Raw genomic sequence first — 27,514 nt, forward strand, 5'->3', positions numbered from 1 at the left:
TTGAAGTACTAAAAGAAAAAAAATGTCAACCAAGAGTCCTATATACACCAAAACTGTTCTCCAGAAGTGAGGGAGAAATCAAGAAATTCCCAGATAGATAAAAGCTGAGGGAGTTTGTGACCAATAGACCTGCCCTGCAAAAAATGCTCAAGGCAGTCCTGCAAGCTGAAAAAAAAGGATACTAGGCAGTAACTCAAAGTCATATATATAGAAAAAAAGATATCAATAAAGGTAAATACACGGGCAAATAAGACGCTAGTGTTATTGTAACAATGGTTTGTAACTGCACTTTTTGTTTTCTACTAAAATATTTAAAGAAAAAAGCAATTATTAGTGTAAATGCTAGTATTACTGTAACTTTGGTTTGTAACTCTAAATCTTGTTTGCTGGATAATTCAAGAGATTAATGCATTTAAAGAATTATTAGTTTATGTTTTGGGGCACACAATTTATAAAAATGTCATTTTGTGATATCAGTACCTGAAAGGGGTGGGGATGGAGCTATAAAGGAACAAAGTTTTTGTATGTTATTGAAGTTAAGATGGTATAAATTCAAATCAGAGTATTTTAACTTTAAAATGTTAAATATAATCCCCATGGTAATCACAAAAAATAGCTATAGAATATACACAAAAGGAAATGAGAAAGGAATTCAAACATTTTACTACAAAAAAAGAACTCAACACAAAAGACAAGAATGCATAAAATAAGAAACAAAAAGGCTATAAGGCATATAGAAAACAAATAGCACAATGACAAGTAATTCTCTCTTATAATTACATTAATATAAACACTCCAATCAAAGACAGAGATTGGCAGAATGGATAAAAACACATGATCCGACCATGCTGTCTATAAGAGACTCACTTGAGATCCAAAGACACAAACAGGTTACAACTGAAAGGATGGATGGGCTTCCCTGGGTTAAGAATCCACCTGACAATGCAGGGGACACAGGTTCGAGCCCTGGTCTGGGAAGATCCCACATGCCTCAGGGCAACTAAGTCCGTGTGCCACAACTACTAAGCCTGCGCTCTAGAGCCCACAAGCCGCAACTACTGAGCCCACGTGCCACAACTATTGAAGCCCACATGCCTAGAGCCTGTGCTCCACAAGAGAAGCCACTGCAATGAGAAGCCTGTGCACCGCAATGAAGAGTAGCCCCCGCTCGTCACAACTAGAGAAAGCCTGCACACAGCAACGAAGACCCAATGCAGCCAAAAATAAATAAATAAAATAAATAAATTTATTTAAAAAAAAGATTTAGAAAAAGAAAAAGAAAAACTGAAAGGATTGAAAAAGATTTTCCATGCAAATTGTAACCAAAAGAAAGCAAGAGTGGCAACACTAATATCACACAAAATAGAGTTTAAACCAAAAAAGTTTATAAGAGCAAATGATGGACATTATGTAATAATAAATGATTCAATACAGCAAGAATATGCAAGCAGTATAAACATTTATGCACCTAATGACAAACCATCAAAATACATGAAGCAAAAACTGACAGAATTGAAGGGAGAAATAGGCATGATTACACGAATTGGAGGTTTCAATATCTTCTTCACAATAATGGATAGAACAACCAGACAGAACATAAGTAAGGAAATAAAGGACTTAAACAACATAATAAACCAACTAGATCTAACACACGTATACAGAACACTCTACCTAACAACAGAACACACATTCTTCTCAAATGCACATGGGACATTTTTCAGGGTAGACTATATGTTAGGCCACAAATCGTCTCAATAGATTTGAAAAATAGATATCATACAAAGTATCTTCTCTGATCAAAATGGGATGAAGTTAGAAATCAATAAAAAGGAAATTTCACAAATTGTGGAAATTAAACAACACACTTCTTAAAATTTATTTATTTATTTATTTATGGCTGCGTTGGGTTTTTGTTGCTCTGCGCGGGCTTTCTCTAGTTGAGGCGAGCAGGGGCTACTCTTCGTTGCGGTGCGTGGGCTTCTCATTGCGGTGGCTTCTCTTGTTGCAGAGCACGGGATCTAGGCACACAGGCTTCGGTAGTTGTGGCACACAGGCTCAGTAGCTATGACTCGCGGGCTCTAGAGCTCAGTCTCAGTAGTTGTGGTGCACGGACTTAGTTGCTCCGCAGCATGTGGGATCTTCCCAGACCAGGGCTCAAACCTGTGTCCCCTGCAATGGCAGGCAGATTCTTAACCACTACACCACCAGGGAAGTCCCTAAACCACACACTTTTAAACAACCAATGTATCAAAGAAGAAATCACAAGGAAAATTAGATAAAAAATACTTAGAGATGAATGAAAATGAAAATACAACATACAAAAACTTATAGGAGGCAGCAAAAGCAGAGCTAAGGGGGAATTTGTAGCTATGAATGATTACATTAAAAAAACAAGAAAGATCGCAAAACAACCTAACTTTACAACTTAAGGAACTAGAAAAAGAAGAACAAACTAAACCCAAAGCTAGCAGAAGGAAGGAAATAATAAAGATTAGCACAGAGATAAACAAAATAGAGAATAGAAAAATAACAGAAAAAGCAATGAAACCAAAAGTTGGCTCTTTGAAAAAAAATCAACAAACTTGAGAAACTTTTAGCTAGATGGACTAAGAAAAAAATAGAGGACATTCAAATTACTAAAATCAGTAATGAAAGTAGAGATAACTAACAATTCTACAGAAAAAACAAAAAGGATTATAAGAGAGTACAATTACAATTGTACACCAACAAATTGGATAACCTAGATGAAATGGAAAATTTCCTAGAAACAGAAAACCTAACAAGACAAAAGCATGAAGAAATAGAAATCTGAATAGACCCATACCTAGTAAGGGGATTGAATCAGGAATCCAAAATCTACCAATAAAGAAAAGCCCTAGACCCGATGGATTCACTGGTGAATTCCATCAAAGATTTAAAGAGGAGCTAATACCAATCTTTCAAACCTTTTCAAAAAAGTGAACAGGAGGGACATTTCCTAACTCATTCTATGAGATCAGCATAACCCTGATACCAAAGAGAGACAATGATACTATAAGAAAAGAAAACTACATCAACATCCCTTATAAGCATTGCTGCAAAAAGTCCTCAGCAAAATACTAGCAAACAGAATTCAGCAGCATATTAAAAAGATTATACAGCATGAACAAGTGGAATTTATTCCTGGAATGCAAGGATGGTCCAACATAGCAAAATCAATCAATGTAATATCCCACATCAACAGAATGAAGGAAAAAAACACATGATTATCTCAATTGATGCAGAAAAGAATTTGAAAAGATTCAAGACCCTTTTATAATGAAAACAGTCAACAAACTAAGAAACTACCTTGACATAATAAAAGTCATATATGAAAAACCCACAGTGAACATCATACTCAATTGTTAAAGAAAGCTTTTCCTCTAATATCAAGAATAAAGCAAGGGGGACTTCCCTGGTGGTCCAGTGGTTAAGAATCTGTGACCTACTAGAGAATGGACTTGAGGATACGGGGAGGGGGAAGGGTAAGCTGTGACAAAGTGAGAGAGTGGCATGGACATATATACACTGCCAAATGTAAAATAGATAGCTAGTGGGAAGCAGCTGCATAGCACAGGGAGATCAGCTTGGTGCTTTGTGACCACCTAGAGGGGTGGGATAGGGAGGGTGGGAGGGAGGGAGACACAAGAGGGAAGAGATATGGGAACATATGTATATGTATAACTGATTCACTTTGTTATAAAGCAAAAACTAACACACCATTGTAAAGCAATTATACTCCAATAAAGATGTAAAAAAAAAATGTGTGTAACCTAAGTCTAATCATAAGGAAACATTTGACAAGCCAAACTGAGGGATAGTCTACAAAATAACTGATCTGTATTCATTAAAAAAAAAAAAAGAAGAATCTGCCTTCCAATGCAGGGGAGGTGGGTTCGATTCCTGGTCAGGGAACTAAGATCCCACGTGCCATGGAGCAACTAAGCCCACATGCTCTGGAGCCTGCCCACCACAACTAGAGAGAAGGCTGTGCACCACAATGAAAGATCCTGCATGCGGCAGCTAAGTCCTGATGCAGCCAAAAATAAAAATAAATAAACAAATATTAAGAAAACACCTAATATGATTTAAAAAAAAAGAATAAAGAAAGGATGTCTGCTTTCATCACTTCTGTTCAACATAGCATTGGAAGTTCTAGCCAGAGCAATTAGACAAGAAAAAGAAATAAAAGCATCCAAATTGAAAAGAAAGAAGTAAAATTATCACTGCAGATAATATGATTGTACATGTTGAAAACCCTAAAGATTTCACAACAACAAAAGAAACATGATAGATCTAATAAATTAATTCAATAAAACAAGATACGAAGTCAACACACAAAAATCAGCTGCATTTTTAAACACAAACAATGACCAATCTGAAAAAGAAGTTATAAAAACAATTCCATCTACAATTGCTTCAGAAAGAATAAAATACTTAGGAATTTCCTTAACCAAGGAGGTGAAAGATTTGTATGATGAAAACTATAAAACATTGTTGAAATAAATTAAACATATAAATAAATGCAAATACATCTCATACTCAAGGATTGGAAAACTTTATATTGTTAAAATGTCAATACTATCTAAAACAATCTACAGATTCAATGCAATTCCTATCAAAATCCCAATGACTTCTTTGTGAAAATAGAAAAAAAAAATCTTAAAATTCATATGCAATCTCAAAAGACCTCGAATGCCCGAAACAATCTTGAAAAAGAAAAACAAAACTGGAGGGCTCACAGTTCCTGATTTCAAAACTTACAACAAAGCTACAGTCATCAAAACATGAGGTATTGGCATAAAGATAGACATATAGACCAATGGAATAGGATAGAGACCCCAGAAATAAACTCTCACATATATGGTCAATGATTTTTGACAAAGGTGCCAACACCATTCAATGAGGGAAAGTACAGTCTTTTCAACACTGAGAAAATTGCATATCCACATGCAAAAGAATGAAGGCGGATCCTTAACACCATATGTAAAAACTCACTCAAAGTGGATGGAGGACCTAAATGTAAGACCTAAAACAACAAAACTCTTGGAAGAAAGTATAGGACCAAAACTTCACAACACTGGATTTGGCAATGATTTCTTGGATATGACACCAACAGTACAGGTAACAAAAGAAAAATATAGACAAATTAGACTTCATGAAAATTAAAAATTTTTGTGCATCAAAGACGCTATCCACAGAGTAAAAAGGTAACCCACAGAATGGGAGAAAATGTTTGCAAATCCTCCATCTTATAAGGGATTATTATCCAGAATACATAGAGAACTCCTAAAACTCAACAACAACAACAAAGCCATCTGATTCAGAAACAGGCAAAGGACTTGAATAAACAGACATTTCTCTGAAGAAGATATATGAATGGCTAACAAGCACATAAAGATGCTCAACATCACTGGTAATTAGGAAAATGCAAATCAAAACTACAATGAGATACCACCTCACACCCATTAGGATGGCTACTATTAAAAAACAACAACAACAGGAAACAAGTGTTGGTGAGGATGTGGAGAGATTGGAACACTTGTGCACTGTTGGTGGGAATGTCAAATGGTACAACTCCTGTGGAAAACAGTATGATGGTTCCTCAAAAAGTTAAAAATAGAATTACCATATAACCCAGGAATTCTACTTCTGGGTATATAACCAAAATAATTGAAAGTAGGGTGTCAAAAACATATTTGTACACGCATGTTCACAGCAGCTTTATTCACAACAGCTGAAACACAGAAGCAAACCAAGTGTGCACTGATGAATGAGTGGATGAGCAAAATGTAGCATATACACACAATGGAATATTATTCAGCCTTAAAAAGGAAGGAAATTCTGCAATATGCTATAACATAGATAAACCTTGAGGACATTACACTAAGTGAAATAAGCCAATCACAAAAAGAAAAATACTGTATGAGTCCACTTAGATGAGGTACTTAGTGGAGTCAAATTCATAGAGACAGAAAGTAAAATGGTGGTTACTAGGGGCTGGAGCTAGGGGAGAATGAGGAGTCATTGTTTAATGGGTCTAAAGTTTCAGTTTTACAAGATGAAAAGAGTTATGCGGATGGATGGTGGTGATGGTTACACAACGAACGTATTTTAATATCACTGAATTGTGCACTTAAACATGGTTAAAATAGTAAATGTTATATTATGGGTATTTTACCACAATGAAGAAATGAAGAAACTAGAGAACATTGGGGGCTACACTGTATGACTACAAGCACAAGGGGTTCATAGAAGACTTCCATGTGGGTCTGGAAGGATAACTCAGTAATGGTGAGAAGGAGAAAAAGAGCCTGGCTCCTAGGGAAACTGAGAGGAGGCCAGGCTGACAGCAACAGAGGTAAGGCTGGAAAGCATCAAAAAAATTCCATGGCATAGTCAGAGCCAAACCCTACTGCAGACATCATTAGTAGCCATATATATATATATGTTTTTTTTGAGTGGATCATTTTATTTTATTTTTTGGCCTCAGGGCATGTGGGATCTTAGTATTTTAGTTCCCCGACCAAGGATCCAACCCACGTCCCCTGCATTGGAAACACAGAGCCCCAACCACTGGACCATCAGGGAAGTCTCAGTAGTGATATTTTTTAAAAGGTCATCAGGAGTATAGCATGTAAGGTGGAGTGGAGGGGGAAACCTGTTAGGAGCTGAGCACAAAGAACCTGAACTAAGGCATAGAAGCAGAAGTAGGAAAAGGGGGGAAGGAAAGAAAGGAGGGAGAAGGGAAGGCAAGAAGTGTGAAAGAGGGATTGATTTAGTGAGAGAAGAAATGGTAGGCCTGAAGAAGAAGAAGGCAGACAGGAATCAAGGTTTCCCAGGTGGGATCATCACCAACAGAAGAGGGGTCCTTAGGATTAGTAATAAATCATCCTACATATGCTCATCAAATCCTACTCTCCCAACAAGAGTTCAAAAGAGAAGCTGTTCATATAATATCATAGTAAAAGCATTTCTCCCTCTTCCCTTGTCCACTCACTAAATACCTAGAATGGGCAGGTACTGTACCACCGGGTCTGCCCGCTGGGGTCCGAGATAGGGCCTCGGGGTAGGTGGAAGGGATCACGCGAGGAAAGGCAAGGGGTCCGGTGCCAAGAGACTGCACACTGTTGGGAACGCGGTAAGGACGCACTGGGAGAAAGACACTGTATCCGGGCTGCAGCCAGACCCGGAGGAGGCTTCAATGCCATCACCCCGAAAGTGGTGGCAGACCACAGAGGGCTGCCAGCAAATAAGCCACATAGAGGCAAAACGGACTAAAGCGGGCTGCTGCGGTGCATCAGAGGTCTCTCCAACGCGCCCACACTGGGGATTCCAGCTAAGAAATGAAGTTGCACAGGAAGATCTGCTTGTCTGCAAACTAAGGGATGGGCAACCTGCATACACTGCATCCTCTGAGGTTGAGAAAATGCACTGGGGGTGGCCTGCCTGTTTATCATTCCCTCCTGTTGCTCTGGGGTTGGCTGTTTGTCTGGGGTGACACTGTTTCCTGCCTTCTGCTAATTGGCCAGTGAGACACACCTTGGGGGTGATGAACCTTGTGGTTTCAATTCACACACAAATGTGTCCTGATCATGTGTTTCTGCTCCTGATTACAGGTACCTCAGGCCGCTTTCCACAAAGGCCCTCTCTGTGACAATTGATAAAATGATAGAGACCTAATGTTGCTACCATCTTGCCAAAAGACCTCATTCTCTTCCCTGCTTAGGCAACATTCCATTTAGGCAAATGATCTGTGTCCATACTATCTCACTACTCCTCCTCATACCCTCTCTCATACAGCATACTTTGGTCACCTTGCTACTTCCTTGCTTGCAAGTTAATAAAATTGACTTATTCTCAAGAAAAAAAATTAACAGGTACATGAAGAAGTAGGAAAATGTGACCCATAATGTAAGAAAAATAAATCAGTAGAGACAGACTCAAAAATGACAGAGATGATAGAATTAGTAGACAAGGACATTAAAACAGAAATTATAAATATATTGCATATCTTCAAAAAAGTAGACAAAGCCTGAGCATAGTGAGACATGAAAAGTATTTCTTCAAATGCAAATTTAGGGACTTCCCTGGTGGTGCAGTGGTTAAGACTCCACACTCCCAATGCAGGGGGCCCGGGTTCAATACCTGGTCAGGGAACTAGATCCCACATGCATGCTGCAACTAAGGAGCCAGGAAGCCGCACTAAGGAGCCTGCCTGCCACAACTAAGACCCAGCGCAACCAAATAAATAAATATTTTTTAATGCAAATTTAATTACTAGATAATAAAAATATGATATGTGAGATTACAAATGCACTGGTTGGGGTTAGTAGTAGACTAGACACTGAAGAAGAAAAGATTAGTGAATTTGAAGACATAGCAATAGAAACTATCCAAAATGAAATATATAGAGAAAAAAAGACTGAAAAAAAAAAGTTGAGCAAAAGTAAGCTGTGGGACAACACCAAGAAACCTAATATACATGTAATTGCAGTTCCAGAAGAAGAGGAGGGAGAAAGCAGGACAGAAAAACATTTGAAGAATCTGAATTTGTTGACAATTACCAACAGTTACAAAAAAGCTCAATGAACCCAAACAGAAGAAACATGAAGGAAACCACACCAAGGTACATCATAAACAAATTGCTTAAAATTAGTGATCTTCAAAAGACACTGTTTACAAAAGGAAAAGGCAATCTACAGCCTGGGAGAAAATATCAATTCAGTGTCCAATAAATATGTCTAATGAATTTATAAACATCAGCAATAAAGTCAGAAAATGCAATTAAAAATTTACAATAGCAGGGGCTTCCCTGGTAGCGCAGTGGTTGAGAGTCCGCCTGCTGATTCAGGGGACACGGGTTCGTGCCCCGGCCTGGGAAGATCCCACATGCCGTGGAGTGGCTAGGCCCGTGAGCCATGGCCACTGAGCCTGCACATCCGGAGCCTGTGCTCTGCAACAGGAGAGGCCACAACAGTGAGAGGCCCGTGTACCGCAAAAAAAAAAAAAAAAAAAAAAAAAATACAACAGCAATGAAAAATATAAGGTCATTGAAAATAAATCTAACAAAAGATGTGCAAATATTTATGTAGAAAACTATAGCACTTTATTGAAAGGCAATAAGAAAACCAAACACAGCAACACCATGTTCATGGATAGAAAGATTAAATATTGTAAAGTTGTTATTTCTCCCCAAATTGTTCTATAGCCTTATTACTTTTCCAATCAAGTCCTAACAGAATTTTTCACACATAAAGCCAAAAAAAGATTAGTAGCCAAATCCTATAAATCAATTAGGAAGACAATCCAATAGAAAAATTTTCAAAAGCACAAACAGGCATTTGCGTTTTTCACAGAAAACACAAATGGCCCATTAAATTTATGAAAATATACTTAACCTTGTTAGTAGAAAGGGAAATGCAAATAAAAACACAAATTACCATTTCATGCCCACTGGTTTGGAAACATTTTTAAAGATTGACAAAATGTTGGCAAAATGTAACTATTAAACTGCTGTGGGACTAAAAATTAGTACACTCACTTTGAAGAACAATTTTACATAATTTGGTGAAGGTGAACATTCACATACCCTTTGACCCAGCAATTCCACTCCTGCAGACATGAACAGAATATTCCCAGAGCACTATTTAAAATAGCAATAAAAATGGAAACAACCTAAATGTCCATCACAATAGAATGAATAAAAACTTATGGACACAGATACACCAGAAATACAGCTACACGTGGAACAACTCTTACAGAACACCTACTGTACGCTAGCAGAAGACCTCAGACCTCCCAAAAGGCAAGAAACTCCCCACGTACCTGGGTAGGGCAAAGCGGAGAGATTCCCGCACAGAGGATCGGTGTCAACCGGCACTCACCAGCCCGAGAGGCTTGTCTGCTCACCCGCCGGGGCGGGCGGTGCTGGGAGCTGGGGCTCGGGCTTCAGTCGGAGCGCAGGGAGAGGACTGGGGTTGGCGGCGTGAACACAGCCTGAAGGAGCTAATGCGCCACAGCTAGCCGGGAGGGAGTCCGGGAAAAAGTTTGGACCTGCCGAAGAGGCAAGAGACTTCTTCTTCCCTCTTTGTTTCCTGGTGCGCAAGGAGAGGGGATTAAGAGCTCTGCTTGGAGCAGCTCCAGAGACGGGCACGAGCCACGGCTGAAAGCGCGGACCCCAGAGACGGGCGTGGGACGCTGGGGCTGCTGCCGCCGCTGCGAGGCCTATGTGCGAGCGCAGGTCACTGTCCACGCCCCCCTTCCAGGGAGCCTGTGCAGCCCGTCACTGCCAGGGTCCCGGGATCCAGGGACGGCTTCCCTGGGAGAACGCACGGCGTGCCTTGGGCTGGTGCAACGTCACGCAGGCCTCTGCCGCTGCCGGATCCACCCGCACTCCGTGCCCATCCCTGCCCCCCGGCCTGAGTGAGTCAGAGTCCCCGAAGCGGCTGCTCCTTTAACCCTGTCCTGTCTGAGCGAAGAACAGATGCCCTCCGGCGACCTACACGGAGAGGTGGGGCCAAATCCAAAGCTGAGACCCGGGAGCTGTGAGAACAAAGAAGAGAAAGGGAAATCTTTCCCAGCAGCCTCAGAAGCAGTGGATTAAAGCTCCACAATCAACTTGATGTACCCTGCATCTGTGGAATACATGAATAGACAACGAATCATCCCAAATTGAGGAGCCAGGAGTCAGTGCTGTGCCTCTGAGGTGGGAGAGCCAACTTCAGGACACTGGTCCACAAGAGACCTCCCAGCTCCACATAATATCAAATGTCGAAAATCTTCCAGAGATCTCCATCTCAACACCAGCACCCAGCTTCACTCAATGACCAGCAAGCTACAGTGCTGGACACCCTATGCCAAACAACTAGCAAGACAGGAACACAACGCCACCCATTAGAAGAGAGGCTACCTAAAATCATAAAAAGTCCACAGACACCCCAAAATACACCACCAGACGTGGACCTGTCCACCAGAAAGACAAGATCCAGCCTCAACCACCAGAACACAGGCACTAGTCCCCTCCACCAGGAAGGCTACACAACCCACTGAACCAACCTTAGCCACTGGGGACAGACACCAAAAACAACGGGAACTATGAACCTTCAGCCTGCAAAAAGGAGACCACAAACACAGTAACATAAGCAAAATGAGAAGACAGAAAAACACACAGCAGGAGAAGGAGCAAGATAAAAACCCACCAGACCTAACAAATGAAGAGGAAATAGGCAGTCTACCTGAAAAAGAATTCAGAATACTGATAGTAAAGATGATCCAAGATTCTATTTCCAAGATCCAAAATCTTGGAAATAGGATAGACAAAATGCAAGAAACAGTTAATAAGGACCTAAAAGAACTAAAGATGAATCAAGCATCGATTAAAAACACAATAAATGAAATGAAAAATACTCTAGATGGGATCAATAGCAGAATAACTGAGGCAGAAGAACAGATAAGTGACCTGGAAGATAAAATAGTGGAAATAACTGCTGCAGAGCAAAATAAAGAAAAAAGAATGAAAAGAACAGAGGACAGTCTCAGAGACCTCTGGGACAACATTAAACGCACCAACATTCGAATTATAGGGGTTCCAGAAGAAGAAGAGAAAAAGAAAGGGACTGAAAAAATATTTGAAGGGATTATAGTTGAAAACTTCCCTAATATAGGAAAGGAAATAGTTAATCAAGTCCAGGAGGCACAGAGAGTCCCATACAGAATAAATCCAAGGAGAAATACGCCAAGACACATATTAATCAAACTGTCAAAAAGTAAACACAAAGAAATCATATTAAAAGCAGCAAGGGAAAAACAGCAAATAACACACAAGGAAATCCCCATCAGGTTAACAGCTGATCTCTCAGCAGAAACTCTACAAGCCAGAAGGGAGTGGCAGGACATAATTAAAGTGATGAAGGAGAAAAACCTTCAACCAAGACTACCCTACCCAGCAAGGATCTCATTCAGATTTGATGGAGAAATTAAAACCTTTACAGACAAGCAAAAGCTGAGAGAGTTCAGCACCACCAAACCAGCTTTACAACAAATGCTAAAGGAACTTCTCTAGGCAAGAAACACAACAGAAGGAAAAGACCTACAATAACGAACCCAAAACAATTAAGGAAATGGGAATAGGAACATACATATCAATAATTACCTTAAATGTAAATGGACTAAATGCTCCCACCAAAAGACACAGATTGGCTGAATGGATACAAAAACAAGACCCATATATATGCTGTCTACAAGAGACCCACTTCAGACCTAGAGACACATACACATTGAAAGTAAGGGGATGAAGGGGCCTCCCTGGTGGCGCAGTGGTTGAGAGTCCGCCTGCCGATGCAGGGGATACGGGTTCGTGCCCCAGTCTGGGAGGATCCCATATGCCGCGGAGCGGCTGGGCCCGTGAGCCATGGCCGCTGGGCCTGCGCATCCGGAGCCTGTGCTCAGCAACGGGAGAGGCCACAGCAGTGAGAGGCCCGCATACCGCAAAAAGAAAAAAAAAAAAAAAGAAAGTAAGGGGATGGAAAAAGATATTCCATGCAAATGGAAATCAAAAGAAAGCTGGAGTAGCAATTCTTATATCAGACAAAATAGACTTTAAAATAAAGACTATTAGAAGAGACAAAGAAGGACACTACATAATGATCAAGGGATCGATCCAAGAAGAAGATATAACAATTGTAAATATTTATGCACCCAACATAGAAGCACCTCAATACATAAGGCAAATACTAACAGCCATAAAAGGGGAAATCGACAGTAACACACTCATAGTAGGGGACTTTAACACCCCACTTTCACCAATGGACAGATCATCCAAAATGAAAATAAATAAGGAAACACAAGCTTTAAATGATACATTAAACAAGATGGACTTAATTGATATTTATAGGACATTCCATCCAAAAACAACAGAATACATATTTTTCTCAAGTGCTCATGGAACATTCTCCAGGATAGATCATATCTTGGGTCACAAATCAAGCCTTGGTAAATATAAGAAAATTGAAATTGTATCAAGTATCTTTTCCGACCACAATGCTATGAGACTAGACATCAATTACAGGAAAAGATCTGTAAAAAATACAAACACATGGAGGTTAAACAATACACTACTTAATAACGAAGTGATCACTGAAGAAATCAAAGAGGAAATTAAAAAATACCTAGAAACAAATGACAATGGAGACACGATGACCAAAAACCTATGGGACCCAGCAAAAGCAGTTCTAAGGGGGAAGTTAATAGCAATACAATCCCACCTGAAGAAACAGGAAACATCTCGAGTAAACAACCTGACCCTGCACCTAAAGCAATTAGAGAAAGAAGAACAAAAAACCCCCAAAGTTAGCAGAAGGAAAGAAATCATAAAGATCAGATCAGAAATAAATGAAAAAGAAATGTAGGAAACGATAGCAAAGATCAATAAAACTAAAAGCTGGTTCTTTGAGAAGATAAACAAAATTGATAAACCATTAGCCAGACTCATCAAGAAAAAAAGGGAGAAGACTCAAATCAATAGAATTAAAAATGAAAAAGGAGAAGTAACAACTGACACTGCAGAAATACAAAAGATCATGAGAGATTACTACAAGCAACTCTATGCCAATAAAATAGACAACCTGGAAGAAATGGACAAATTCTTAGAAATGCACAACCTGCCAAGACTGAATCAGGAAGAAATAGAAAATATGAATAGACCAATCACAAGCACTGAAATTGAAAATGTGATTAAAAATCTTCCAACAAACAAAAGCCCAGGACCAAATGGCTTCACAGGCGAATTCTCTCAAACATTTAGAGAAGAGCTAACACCTATCCTTCTCAAACTCTTCCAAAATATAGCAGAGGGAGGAGCACTCCCAAACTCATTCTACGAGGCCACCATCACCTTGATACCAAAACCAGGCAAGGATGTCACAAAGAAAGAAAACTACAGGCCAATATCACTGATGAACATAGATGCAAAAATCCTCAACAAAATACTAGCAAACAGAATCCAACAGCACAGTAAAAGGATCACACACCATGATCAAGTGGGGTTTATTCCAGGAATGCAAGGATTCTTCAATATATGCAAATCAATCAATGTGATACACCATATTAACAAATTGAAGGAGAAAAACCATATGATCATCTCAATAGATGCAGAGAAAGCTTTTGACAAAATTCAACACCCATTTATGATAAAAACCCTGCAGAAAGTAGGCATAGAGGGAACTTTCCTCAACATAATAAAGGCCATATATGACAAACCCACAGCCAACATCGTCCTCAATGGTGAAAAACTGAAACCATTTCCACTAAGATCAGGAACAAGACAAGGCTGCCCACTCTCACCACTCTTATTCAACTTAGTTTTGGAAGTTTTAGCCACAGCAATCGGAGAAGAAAAGGAAATAAAAGGAATCCAAGTTGGAAAAGAAGAAGTAAAGCTGTCACTGTTTCCAGATGACATGATACTATACATAGAGAATCCTAAAGATGCTACCAGAAAACTACTAGAGCTAATCAATGAATTCGGTAAAGTAGCAGGATACAAAATTAATGCACAGAAATCTCTGGCATTCCTGTACACTAATGATGAAAAATCTGAAAGTGAAATCAAGAAAACACTCCCGTTTACCATTGCAACAAAAAGATTAAAATATCTAGGAATAAACCTACCTAAGGAGACAAAAGACCTGTATGCAGAAAATTATAAGACACTGATGAAAGAAATTAAAGATGATACAAATAGATGGAGAGATATACCATGCTCCTGGATTGGAAGAATCAATATTGTGAAAATGACTCTACTACCCAAAGCAATCTACAGATTCAATGCAATCCCTATCAAACTACCACTGGCATTTTTCACAGAACTAGAACAAAAAATTTCAAAATTTGTTTGGAAAAACAAAAGACCCCGAATAGCCAAAGCAATCTTGAGAACAAAAAACGGAGCTGGAGGAATCAGGCTCCCTGACTTCAGACTATACTACAAAGCTACAGTAATCAAGACAGTGTGGTACTGGCACAAAAACAGAAAGATAGATCAATGGAACAGGATAGAAAGCCCAGAGATAAACCCACGCACATATGGTCGACTTATCTTTGATAAAGGAGGCAGGAATGTACAGTGGAGAAAGGACAGCCTCTTCAATAAGTGGTGCTGGGAAAACTGGACAGGGACATGTAAAAGTATGAGATTAGATCAAGTCCAAGATCAAGATGTTGGCATTTGCTTTCTAGTGAGACCTCTCTCCTTGGCTTGCAGTTGGCCACCTATTCCCTCTGTCCTCATATGGCCTTTTCTCTGTGCACTTGCATCCCACGTGTCTCTTCCTTTTCTTATCAGGACATCTATTGGATTAGGACCTCACCCTTATGACCTCGTTTAACCTTAATTACCCCCTTAACAGCCCTATCTCCAAACATTGTATCATCAGGGGTTACAGCTTTAACTTATGAATGGGGGAGGGCACAATTCAGTTCATAACAGCCTCCACTGACTCTTGAGTCGGGGGTATTATGTGTTATTTCTGGGAGGGCATGGGAATTCTGGCTCCCATTACACCTCCCTGGCTGTAAGGAGTAGGTGTGTCTCCTACTGCCCCCTGTATTTATGACCTCTACTTACACTATACTATTCAGGATAGTAGTAACCTCTGGAGTGGTGAGAGCAGATATGATTTGGGAAGAGATATAGAAGGCTCCAAGGAATTGGATGTGTTTTATTTTCTAGTTGGGAAATAAGTATATTGGTATTAATTATACTATTATTATTTAAACTTGTACATATATGTTATATAAGGCATATTCTTTTGTATATATGATATATTCCACAATTCAAAAAATAAAAAGATAGAAAAACCCAGCCACAACAAAACAGAAATATGGTCTCTGTACTTAGAATATTTATAACCTAGCCGAGGTCCTGAGAAATAACAATCTACCATCTGTGGTATTAAGCATTATCTATGTGCCAGGCATTATACTAAGCACTTCATAAACATCATCTTACTTATTCCACACAACTCTCCTAGGAGGTAGATATTAATCCATTTCACAGATGAGGAAGCTCAGGCTCAAAGAGGTCAGAATCACAGAGATGGAATTCAAGCCCAGGCCAGTCTGCAGAGCCCATACTCTTCAGCCCCTTAGCCCCCTGAATGAGGTTAAAACTAATTAATATCATTCATCCCAGTTGTCATGTGCCACACACCTGCCACAGCTAATAAAATCTCACAGAGAATATTAGACTCCAGCAAGACAGATAATGTCTCTTGAGAGAACATTGTGGACAAGGTGACTACTAGTGGTGGCTCTACCAAAACTAGCCCAGGTTATGACCTGGAGTGGGTCAGGATCTGCCCAGGTGAGCAGGGGTAGGGACTAGCCAGGCAGGCAAAAGCTGTTGCTGAGGCCTGTCAAACCATATGGGCAGGGCCTTGAAAGTTTGCAGAATTGGGAGGAAGGGGAGCCATAGATGGAGAACAATGAAAGGCATCTATCTCACCTGCTCTTTCAAATGGAGGGATCCCAACAGTGGGGCAGGAGCAGTTGGAGCTGGAGGGATGAAATGGTGCCTGAAGGATGAAAGTGCTAAAGATCAGAGCTAGTAATTGAGGCAGGAGCCAGGCATATGGCCACAGACAGACCCAGACATAGTGTGGCCTACCCTGTCCCACTGCTTTCTCTGTGGCATAGAAGGGAGGTCACAGAAATTGAGAGATGATTGTTTAGGTATATTAGCCATGAACTGTGGCCCTGGTGGGGAGCTCCATGTCCTTTCCTATGCAGCCTGCCCAACATGTTGGTAGCAAAGACCTGCCTGTCCACTGGGGTGAGGGAAGAGGCTGAGCCACAGTCATGAGCCCACATGGTCACTGTTCATGAGAACGGTGCCTAAAGCCAAACAAGATAGGATTTTCCAGGGACTGTCAACCCCCACTATAAGGCCATGGGCTCTGGGATGGGGACCCTGGCAGGACTGCAGCTCAAAGTCAAGCTTGGAGTGTTGTACACCCCAGATTCAGACTGAGATCCTAGTAGCTGAGCACTTGCCTAGGATGAGGGAAGCATGGTCAGTCACACCCGGGTACCCTTTTGGACATTAAACACAGAGAAGTTAGGAGCAAACCAGAAGGAGTGGCAAGGGGCCCACACCTTCCTCCTTAGAGCTGCTGAAAGGGCAGCTCTCCTTAGCACCAGTACATCCTGGGGATGGGAAAGGGCACTCAGTTCACAGCTAGTGGCTTATAACCTGCTCTGGCTGTACTAGTTGGGCCAAATAGATAGTACTTTAGGAATTTGATTATTATGACATAGTCTTCTTTTTCTCTCATAATACTTATTAACTTAAAATTTCTAATGTTCATGTGTCCATATCAGCTTTTTTGGGGTTAGTATTTATATGACATTGCTTTCTAACCTTCAACTTTAACTTTTCTGTGTCCTTCTATTTAAAGTGAGCCTTTTGTAAACAGCAGAGTTAGATATTGTTTTTTACCTAGTCTGATAATCCTTGTCTTTTAAATGACATATTTATACTATTCACATTAATTGTAATTACTGGCATAGTTGGGTTTACCTTGCTATTTGTTTTCTATTTTCCTTTGTACTTTTATTCCTCCCTTTTGATTTTCCTTTGGGTTAATCAAGTTTTTAAATTTTTATTATTTCATTTTGCTCTACTATTAGCTTTTTAATTGCATCTTATTTTATTATGATTTTAGTGATCATCCTGGATATTACAATATGCATCCTTGATTTATGTCAATTTATTTTAAATTAGTATTTTTATAGTTAGTACTTAATGCAAATACCTTAGAACTGTTAATTCCCATCTTTGGTGCTATTGCTGACATATATTTACTTTTATGTTAAAAATCTTATGAGATATTATTCTTTTTAAGTTGGTTTTTATTTATTTTTAAAATTAGTTAATTAATTTACTGGCTGTGCAGTGTGTGGAATCTTAGTTCCCAACCAAGATTGAACCTGGGCCCTTGGCAGTGAGAGCATGGAGTCCTAACCACTGGACCACCAAGGAATTCTCTATTTTTGTTTTAAATAGTCAATATTCATTTATAATTATATACATTGTTATCTTTTGCTATGCCTTTCATTCCTTCCTGCAGTTCCCTCAGGGATCATTTTCCTTCAGCCAGAAGAACTCCCTTAAGAATTTCCTGTAGTGCTGATGTGTACTAGTGACAAACCAAATTCTTTGAATTTTTGTCCACTTGAACACTTTTATTTTGTCTTCATTTTTGAAGGATATTTTTCTGGGCATAGAATCTAGATTGGTAGGGTTTTTTTCTTTTAGCATTTTAATGATGTCATTTCATTGTCTTCTGGCTTCCATAATCAGCCATCAGTACTGTTAACTGATAACTAACTCTCTCTCTCTCCCTCTCCTTCTTTCTTTAAAAACATGGTTGCTGGGCTTCCCTGGTGGCACACTGGTTGAGAGTCCGCCTGCCAATGCAGGGGACGCGGGTTCGTGCCCTGGTCCGGGAAGATCCCACGTGCCGCAGAGTGGCTAGGCCCGTGAGCCATGGCCGCTGAGCCTGCGCATCCAGAGCCTGTGCTCCTCAATGGGAGAGGCCACAACAGTGAGAGGTCCACGTACTGCAAAAAATATATATATATAGTTGCTTTTAGGATTTTCTGCTTTGTCTTTGATTTTCAGCAATTTACCTATGATAGGCCTAGGTGTAGTTTTCTTTATATTTATCCTTCTTGGAGCTCACTGATATTCCTGAATCTGTGGCTTGATGCCTTTCATCATATTTGGAAAATTGTCAGTCATTATTTATTCAAGTATTTGAGCATGCCCTGCATATCTCTTCTGCTCAGCTCTGTTTATTCCTCAATTCTTTTTCACTCTTGCTTCAATCTGGATAAGTTCTATTGATTGGTCACTAATCTTGTCTTCTGCTGTATACAGTCTCCTGTTAAACCCATTCAGTGAGTTCTTAATTTCAGATATTGTATTTTGCAGAAAAGTATGCCATTTTTTTTCATTCTTATAGATTCAAGTTTTCTGTTTAAATACTCAAGCTTTTCACCCATTTTGTCCATCTTTTGCTCTATTCTCTTTAACATATTATTCTTACTTATTTTAAAACATTTGTTTGAGATGTCACCTCCTGCTTGGTCTAGCTTCCTGCATCTCAGTTTGGAAAATGGTCTCAGGAAGAAAAGTGGGTAAGTATGGGGCTCACCTTGTGTGCCCTCCATCTGCCAAAGATCATAGCCCTGCTTTGCCTGCTGTCTAGTCCCTGCAAACTGTTGTCACATATATTTTGCTCACATTCATAGTTGTTTACCATGGAAGATTCCATCTAAAACCAATGACCCTACCATGACTAGAAGTTCCTCCCTTAGGGATTTGAGAGGTTGAGGCTAAGTTGAAAGGGTGCATGTCAGAGAGGCCATGAAGCTGTCTGGACTCTGAGGTCATGCCCAGCAAGCTAAGAGATTAAGAGGTAGAAACAATGAGTTTGAAGAAGCTGTGAGGAAGAGAACAGCTGAACATATGGTGTGGGGGCGGGGAGGGGGCTGTGTAAGAGAAGGGGACAGACTGTGAAGGAGATCAGGGAGTGCCACAGAACCATCCATGATGCCCTGTTGTCCTGACTCCATAGGGCCCTGAATCCAGTGCCACACTCCATCCCCAGGGTCCATGTAGCAGAGAGAACAGAGTGGGCAGGCAGTGGCAGGGGGCCTGGAGTGCCAAGCCTTAGGGCTCCAGTGGGCCACAGAGGCCTCTGTAGATGACTGGAAGAGGGAGCAAGGAAGCAAGAACAGCCTTTGGGCCTGAGTCTCCCAGCCAGAGGGGCCATGTGGCCCCTGGGAGGAGGATGGGGCAGCTCTCTTGGAACTACCTTCCAACCAGAGGAAGCCAGTATCCCATGTCTACCAGGCGCAATGGGGCCCTCACTACTGTCCTCATTTATTTGCATCTTTTTGCATGTCATTTGTCATTTGCATGGGGTCTCATTTTATGTCAAATTCACAGTCTCTGCTTATTCCTCCCTATTTGGGTGTAGGGAAAAGTGGACCTTCAGCTAAATCCCCCTTGGGGAATTTTATTTTAACTCTCAGTATACCATCAGGGTCCTTTAAACCCAATTTTAATTTTTAAGTTTCTTTTTTGAGCAGTTTTAACTCTTCATAAGGATGGATATTTTATGACTTCTATCCTTTCACAGGGGTCTTCCAAAAACCAAAGAGAAATTTCAATTATCTTTTTAATAGAATAAAGCTTGTTCTATCTTACAATTGCCATAACGATCCATTGGATCCTTTATATATCCAAAATGTATCAATTGCCATATTGATCCATTGAATCCTGGATAAATTCAAAATTTATCCTGGGGCTTCCCTGGTGGCACAGTGGTTGAGAGTCCGCCTGCCAATGCAGAGAATGCAGGTTCTTGCCCCGGTCCGGGAAGATCCCACATGTCACGGAGCGGCTGGGCCCGTGAGCCATGGCCGCTGAGCCTGCGTGTCCGGAGCCTGTGCTCCGCAACGGGAGAGGCCACAACAGTGAGAGGCCCGCATACCGCAAAAAAAAAAAAAAAATTTATCCTAGATCTTAAAACATTTTGCTATTTCATCCTCCTAGGAACTATTTTTCATCATTACTCATTAATTATTCTCAACCATGCTTTTTAAAAACAGAGACTAAAATAATAAAAAAAAACAGAAGAATGATGGAATTACCTGGAAGGATGATTCAATAGTGATATGAATCATTACTATTCCACCATCTTTCAATTTTCTTATTGTTCTGTCCAAAGCATTAGACATCTTTCAAGAAGATGGAAACAAGAAGTCTAGAAACATTATCTTTGTTTGTTTGTTTTAGCTTTCATTGTAGAAGATGAGAATTCAGAATATTTCATTTTCCTACAAAGAAGAAAGAAAAACAGACATTTCATAGTTACTGAGGAATCATTAGATGAATGCAATGTGACAGATAGCAGCCACTCTAGACTACAATGATGATGGTAAAATTATATATAAGCAAAGTTGTGGACTATGAGTTTTCAGATATCTTAGATGAATTTTCTCAAATTCAAGAGTCGTCCCCATTTTCCCAGAGAGTGGAGAGCTAGAGACCAGAGAGGGATAGTTCTTTTCTAGGGTCACCCAGCTCTTGCCCTGTTCTGTTGCACAGAGATGTGCCATTGAGCCAGCCTTTCTCATGGCAGGCATACGGTAGGTGCTTCCCTGCAAGCCTGAACAGGGCTGGCCCTTGAAGTAAGGAGGCTGTCCAAATCCCCGCTCCTGAGACCTGGCACTTGCCCAACTCATCTGCCACCCTTCCTTGGGCCTTGGGGCTCTTGAAGCTGTGGTTTTCCTCTGGGTGGTGACTCAGTGCCCACAGCCCACCCTGCATGTGAACCTCCCTTCCCCTGGGCCTCACTGACCGCCCTAAACCACAGGCAGCTGTGGTTTTCCCTAAAACAGCAACCACTAACTGCCAAGCCCACCCCATCTACCCTCCACTCCCCACTCCACCCGTCAGTGCCCTAGCCCCAACCTCAGGGCATCAACTGAAAGAGAACTGAAGGGAGTTGCATACATCCATGGGACATGGTGTTTATAATGAGCTTTGCCTTTTATAGCATGAGTGTAAAAGATATACCCATTTAATAGACAGGGAGAATGAGGCCAAAATGTTTTAGGGGCTTCTTTCAAAGCAATCTATGCATTCCTTCAACTAGCATTCCTTAAAAGCCCACTAAAACACAGGACAGTAGACACTGAGATGCCCATTTTCCCCTTCAGGGAAGGACTTGGTACCCAGGGGCAGGAGTACTGTGGGCTGTCAGCCCCTCAAGGGATTGCTTCAACTGCAGATACTTGCTTTACTAGAGGTCATGCCCTTCTCTGGGTGTTCTATACACAAAGACTAATCTAGTTGGGGTATAAAGGCCCAGCTATTTCAACCCAGTGTGGGATTGTGACAGGCCATTCTGCTCCAAGCTCCCAATGAGGCAACCAAGGCTGGGGTGGGGCCTGCAGTGCAGCTCTGCCCAGTTCTGCCTCTTCCCCCTCCCTTCTACAGGCATCAATCTCAAGAGCTCTCCCTAAAGAACATCCAGCATGCTAAACTTTGAGTCATAGTCTGCTTCCCGGAGAACTCACCCGCAATACTTGGCTTTCAAAGAGCTGCCAGCCTAGTGGCAGAGAGACACGTAAACAACCAAAGTGGAGAAAGGATGGCCCCAGGGTGACATAGCCACCAGAGGCCCCCAAAAACAGGCTTTGGTGCACAGGCAGGGAGGATCTGGGAGGCACTGGGTAGCAGCATTGACGCAAGAGCCTAAGCACCTCTTGCCACCCTAAAGCTGCAGCACAGACCCTTGGCTTGGAGGAGGGACAGGGTTCCCACCTGCTACCATGATTTTCTCTCACCTAGTCTGCCCCCATAAGCAACACCTCCCAGGGTGGCCCTCTCCCAACTTTCCTCCTCAAATACATATTCTAACTATGGGTCCAGGTGCCTCTTACAGCCCCAGTACCTTGTGGCCAGCCAGAGGCAGCTGCAGAGCTCCAGGGCTGCTCAAGGGAGCTGTTCTGGACCTTGAGGGCTCAGAAAGGAGAGCAGACCCTTAGGTCAAGCAAAGGAACCCCAGGATTGTGGGGAACACAACTCGGTTCCAGTCCCACAAAAAGAAACATGGCCAAGGGAGCAAACAAGCTCTCCTCACTGTGGGCACATCCCCATACTATGGTCCAGCCTGTACTTGCTATGCTTCTGATGATCAGGAACTCTGACCCTACGTCCCCTCCAACCAGAGGTCCCAGGGCTGGACAACTCAGATAATAAGGAAGGTCTTCCTTCCCTGGAGCCCTTCCCTCTGTCTCCCTGGGCCTTCTGCAAGAGTCCTCTTCTGGCCTTAGGGGCCATGGAGTCTGCCCCCTCTGCCCGAGGCTAATCTTTAGCACAAAAAATCCACAATTTGGGCCCCCAATCTGATCCCAAGCCATTGTGGGATCTTAGGAACATTCCTCTTGCAGGGACCTCATTTCTCCATCTGTTTGACACAGGGGCAGGAGAGGAAGTCTTTCAGCTTCCTGACTGCCCTGACATTTGTGACCCAGTGGTATATCAAGACCATGATCCTATGCCTGGCCCCCACCCCACCCCTTTGTCTTCCCTCCAACTTTCCCAGACCCAGCATCTGCCACTCCCCCTTCCCTGACCTTCCACCTCTCCTGGGACTGACAAGAGATGAGAGGGTTAAAAGTCAGCCTTGCCTCCCATCTGACCCTAGAGGACTGCTCGGAGGGCGTGCCAGTCACTAAGCGCAGGGCAGCAGCTGCAACAAGCCAGTGTTCTGGCAATTCCTGGAAATCATGTTGGAGAAATGCTGCCCTGGTGAGGGATGGGAGTGAAGAGTTCAGGGTGGGAAACAGCCAGTTTACTTGAACGTATGTGTTGGTGAGGTTACTCCCTTGCAGCAGAGAAGTCAGAAAAACTGCTATCCATGCTAGACTCCTCTGTTGTGAGGAAGGATGACTCATCACAGACAATCTCTGCTCAAAGTGTACCATGGGCCCCACAATCCCCCACCCGCACAAGGAACAGCAGTGGGAGGGGACAGAAATGGAATGGGCACAGGCTGTGGCTTTGAGTCTAGTCCAGGATGGAGGCAAACCATGTCACAGACTTTAGCCAGGCCACAGTTGCACCAACCCTGACCCTGAGACAGCACTGGAGAGGGATGGAACCCAGCCATCCATGTCTTCTAGGCCAGGCCCAGCTTGTTTGGTTGTAAATATTATTAAGGGATTTAGTGGCAAGGGATGAGGCGCTCAGTCTGCAACCAGCATCAGGGATCAGTCTATGACCAGGATCAGGGCTCAGAGTGTGACCAGAATGAGAACTCAGTCCTGATGACAAGGGCCCTCACATTAATCACCCTCCAGGTGAGGCTCAGAGCCAGGGAAGTTGTGGAAAGTGTCTGGGGGCAAGGGTGGGGTCAGCTGGGAGAGAGGGGAGGTGGGGAAGCATGATTGCTAAGAGGTCCCTGGGCCTGATGCCAGCTGAGTGAAAGCCAGACAGGGAGTCAGAACTCCAGCTCCGCCAGCTGTGCAATTTGGGGGACTACTTCCATTTTGGGCTGGGGGGGGTCTCTGTTTTCCTGTGTGTAACATGGGGATATTTCCTTCTGTCCTGCCTGATAACAACCTTTTAAACCACATGCAACTTCATGTTTTACGAAGCAGCATCTCTTTTGGCCCTCACAAGAACCCTTATCATACATGCCTCACAGGCTGAGAATGCAATTTATGAGATGGCTGAAAAGACGGATGGGGTTGTTTGCTCAGTTTTAAAAGGGGAATTCAGAGGACAGAAGTGTCTCAAAAGGTAAGACCCTTACTGTTGTCATGTTTCTTCTCATCTGTCTTTCAATTAATTTTTTTTTTTTTTTTTTTTTTTTGCGGTAGGCGGGCGTCTCACTGTTGTGGCCTCTCCCGTTGCGGAGCACAGGCTCCGGACGCGCAGGCTCAGCGGCCATGGCTCACGGGCCCAGCCGCCCTGCGGCATGTGGGATCCTCCCAGACTGGGGCACGAACCTGTGTCCCCTGCATCGGCAGGCGGACTCTCAACCACTGCGCCACCAGGGAAGCCCTCAATTAATTTTTATCTTCCCGAACTCATGTGCGAAAATTGTTTACAGAGTTAAACTGTGCTAAAGGGTTAGAACAAAGACAGCACCCTCCTACGTCACTCCACCCTGCTCTCCAGAAGTGACTGCCTCAACTCATTCTGTTATTTCTTCTGGGTTTTTATCTCCTAAATAAAGCATTTATTGTTATTATTATCTCCAGAGAGGTCCAATTTAGATATTGTCTCTTGGCCTTCCTCTCATGATAGATGAGGTTCACTTACACCCTGTTCCCTCTCCTTTCAATAGCATGACACCACATTTCTTGGTTACATTCACAATCAATCAATAGTGCTCATGGCTGAGCCAAGTAATATGCTGTAACTACCTTTCCTTTCTTTGTAAACTTTTTTCTCTCTTCAGGGTAATCGTTGACTCATTTTTTCATTTGCTTTTTTTTTTTGACCCTTCCCACACCCTGCAAAAGCCCTGTAAAATGATTCTTGATACACATTTTCATTATCAGTTCCAATTCCTTATTTCTTTTTTCCCTCTGAGACTCCTCTACTGGAGTTTCTGGTTCTCCTGCCTCCATCTGAACTAATAGCTCTAGATCAGCCACAGAGCTGTCATCCTGGGACTTCTCCTGGCCAACATACTGAAACTTCTTTCTTTAATTATCTCTGGTTTTCCTGGATTCAATTTTTTCTTTCTTGTTTTATGTCCTTCTAGGAGGTGGAGCACATCCTTCAGTAGCTTCCTGAGGAAGTCTGCATGGGAGATAAAGTTTTTCAAACCTTGCATATCTGAAAATATCTACATTCTACTCTCACATTGTATTGATATTTTGGCTGGGTATATAATTCTCAGCTGAAAATACTTTTTCTTCAGCATCTTTAAGGCATTGCTTTGAGGACTTCTAGCTTCAAATGTTGCTATTAAGAGGTCTGATTCTGATCTGATTCCTGATCCTTTGTATAAGATCTAATATCACTTTCTGGAATCTTCTCTCCATTAAAAAAAATTAATTAATTTATTTTATTTATTTTATTTTTGGCTGTGTTAGGTCTTTGTTGCTGTACGCGGGCTTTCTCTAGTTGCGGTGAGCAACGGCTACTCTTCATTGTGGTGCATGGGCTTCTCATTGCAGTGGTTCTCTTGTTGCAGAGCACGGGCTCTAGGCACATGGGCTCAGTAGTTGTGGCTCGCGGGCTCTAGGGCACAGGCTCAGTTGTTGTGGTGCACGGACTTTGTTGCTCCACAGCATGTGGGATCTGCCCAGACCAGGGCTTGAACCCATGTCCCCTGCATTGGCAGGCAGATTCTTAACCACTGTGCCACCAAGGAAGTCCTCCATTTTTAAAAAGAGCTTTTTTGAGGTACAATTCACATACCATATGATTCAGTTATTTAAACTGTACAATTCAATGGTTTTTTAGTGTATTCATAGAGTTGAACAACTATCACTACAATTAATTTTAGAATATTTTCATCACCCACAAAAGAAACTCTGTATATTACCAGTCACTCTCCACCTCCCCGCAAATCACTCAGACCTAGGCAACCACTAATCTATTTCTCTCTGTATAGATTTTCCTGTTCTGGACATTCAAATAGATGAAATCATATAATATGTGGTCTTTTGTGACTGGCTACTTTCACTTAGCACAATGTTTTCAAGGTTCACTCATATTGTGTTATGTATCAGCACTTCATTCTACTTTATGGCTGGATAATATTGCCTTGTATGGATACACCACATTTTGTTTATTCATCTGTCAATTGATTGACTTCTGAGTTTTTCAACTTTTTGGCTATTATAAATAATGGTGCTATGAGCATCTTTGTACAAGTTTTTGTATGAACATATGTTTTCATTTCTCTTGGGTATATACCTAGGAGTAGAATTGGCTGGCTTATATGGCAACTCTATGTTTAACCATTGGAGGAACAGCCAGACCGTTTTCCAAAGCAAGTGTACCATTTTACATTGCCACCAGCACTCTGAGGGTCCCCATTTCTTTACATCCATCACAGCACTCGTTATTACCTTTTTTATTATAAGTGGATGTAAAGTGGTATCTCATTGTGGTTTTTTTTTTTTTTTTTTTTTTCTGTACGCAGGCCTCTCACTGTTGGGGCCTCTCCCGTTGCGGAGCACAGGCTCCAGACGCACAGGCTCAGTGGCCATGGCTCACGGGCCCAGCTGCTCTGTGGCGTGTGGGATCTTCCCGGACCGGGGCACGAACCTGTGTCCCCTGCATCGGCAGGCAGACTCTCAACCACTGCGCCACCAGGGAAGCCCTCACTGTGGTTTTGATTTTCATTTTCCTAATGGTTAATGATGTTGAACATGTTTTCATGTTGGCCATTTGTATACCTTCCTTAGAGAAATGTCTATTCATCTCCTTTGCCCGTTTTATTCTATTTTATTATTATTATTATTATTTTGGCCATGCCACGTGGCCTGTGGGATCTTAGTTCCCTGACCAGGGATTGACCTGAGCCCTAGGCAGCAAAAGCACAGAGTGCCAACAACTGGACTGCCAAGGAATTCCCTCCTTTGCCCGTTTAAAAATGGGGTTAAATTACACACTTCCCTGGCAGTCCAGTGGTTAATACTCCATGCTTCCACTGCAGGGGGCATGGGTTCGACCCCTGGTGGGGGAACTAACATCCAACATGCCACATGGTGCGGCCAAAAAAAAAAAAAAAAATTGGGTTAAATTGTCTTTATTACTGGGTTAAGAGTTCTTTATATATTCTAAATACAAGTCCCTTATCAGATACGTAATTTATAAGTACTTTCTCACATTCTATGGGTTGTCTTTTCACCTCTGATAGTGTCTGTTATGAGTTGAATTATGTTTCCC

General features: G+C 41.8%; 1 protein-coding gene across 8 annotated transcripts in view; it reads right to left on the bottom strand.

Annotated features, from left to right (window-relative positions):
- Positions 1 to 27,514, bottom strand: part of PPCDC (phosphopantothenoylcysteine decarboxylase) — a 108,214-nt gene that overhangs the window by 30,154 nt on the left and 50,546 nt on the right. For 4 of the 8 annotated variants that reach the window (XR_009531784.1, XR_009531789.1, XR_009531783.1 and 1 more), the window contains one exon: positions 20,740 to 20,925. The exons of 1 other annotated variant lie outside the window; for it this stretch is intronic. The gene's annotated coding sequence lies outside the window, so the exon portion shown is untranslated. Of the gene's footprint in view, positions 1 to 10,510; positions 10,564 to 16,571; positions 16,593 to 18,615; positions 18,640 to 20,739; positions 20,926 to 27,514 lie in introns of those variants that run through there. 3 more of the 8 variants (XR_009531785.1, XR_009531782.1, XR_009531786.1) reach the window with 3 other exon arrangements.

The sequence above is a fragment of the Mesoplodon densirostris genome, chromosome 4 (assembly GCF_025265405.1).
Source record: "Mesoplodon densirostris isolate mMesDen1 chromosome 4, mMesDen1 primary haplotype, whole genome shotgun sequence".
NCBI lineage: Eukaryota > Metazoa > Chordata > Mammalia > Artiodactyla > Ziphiidae > Mesoplodon > Mesoplodon densirostris.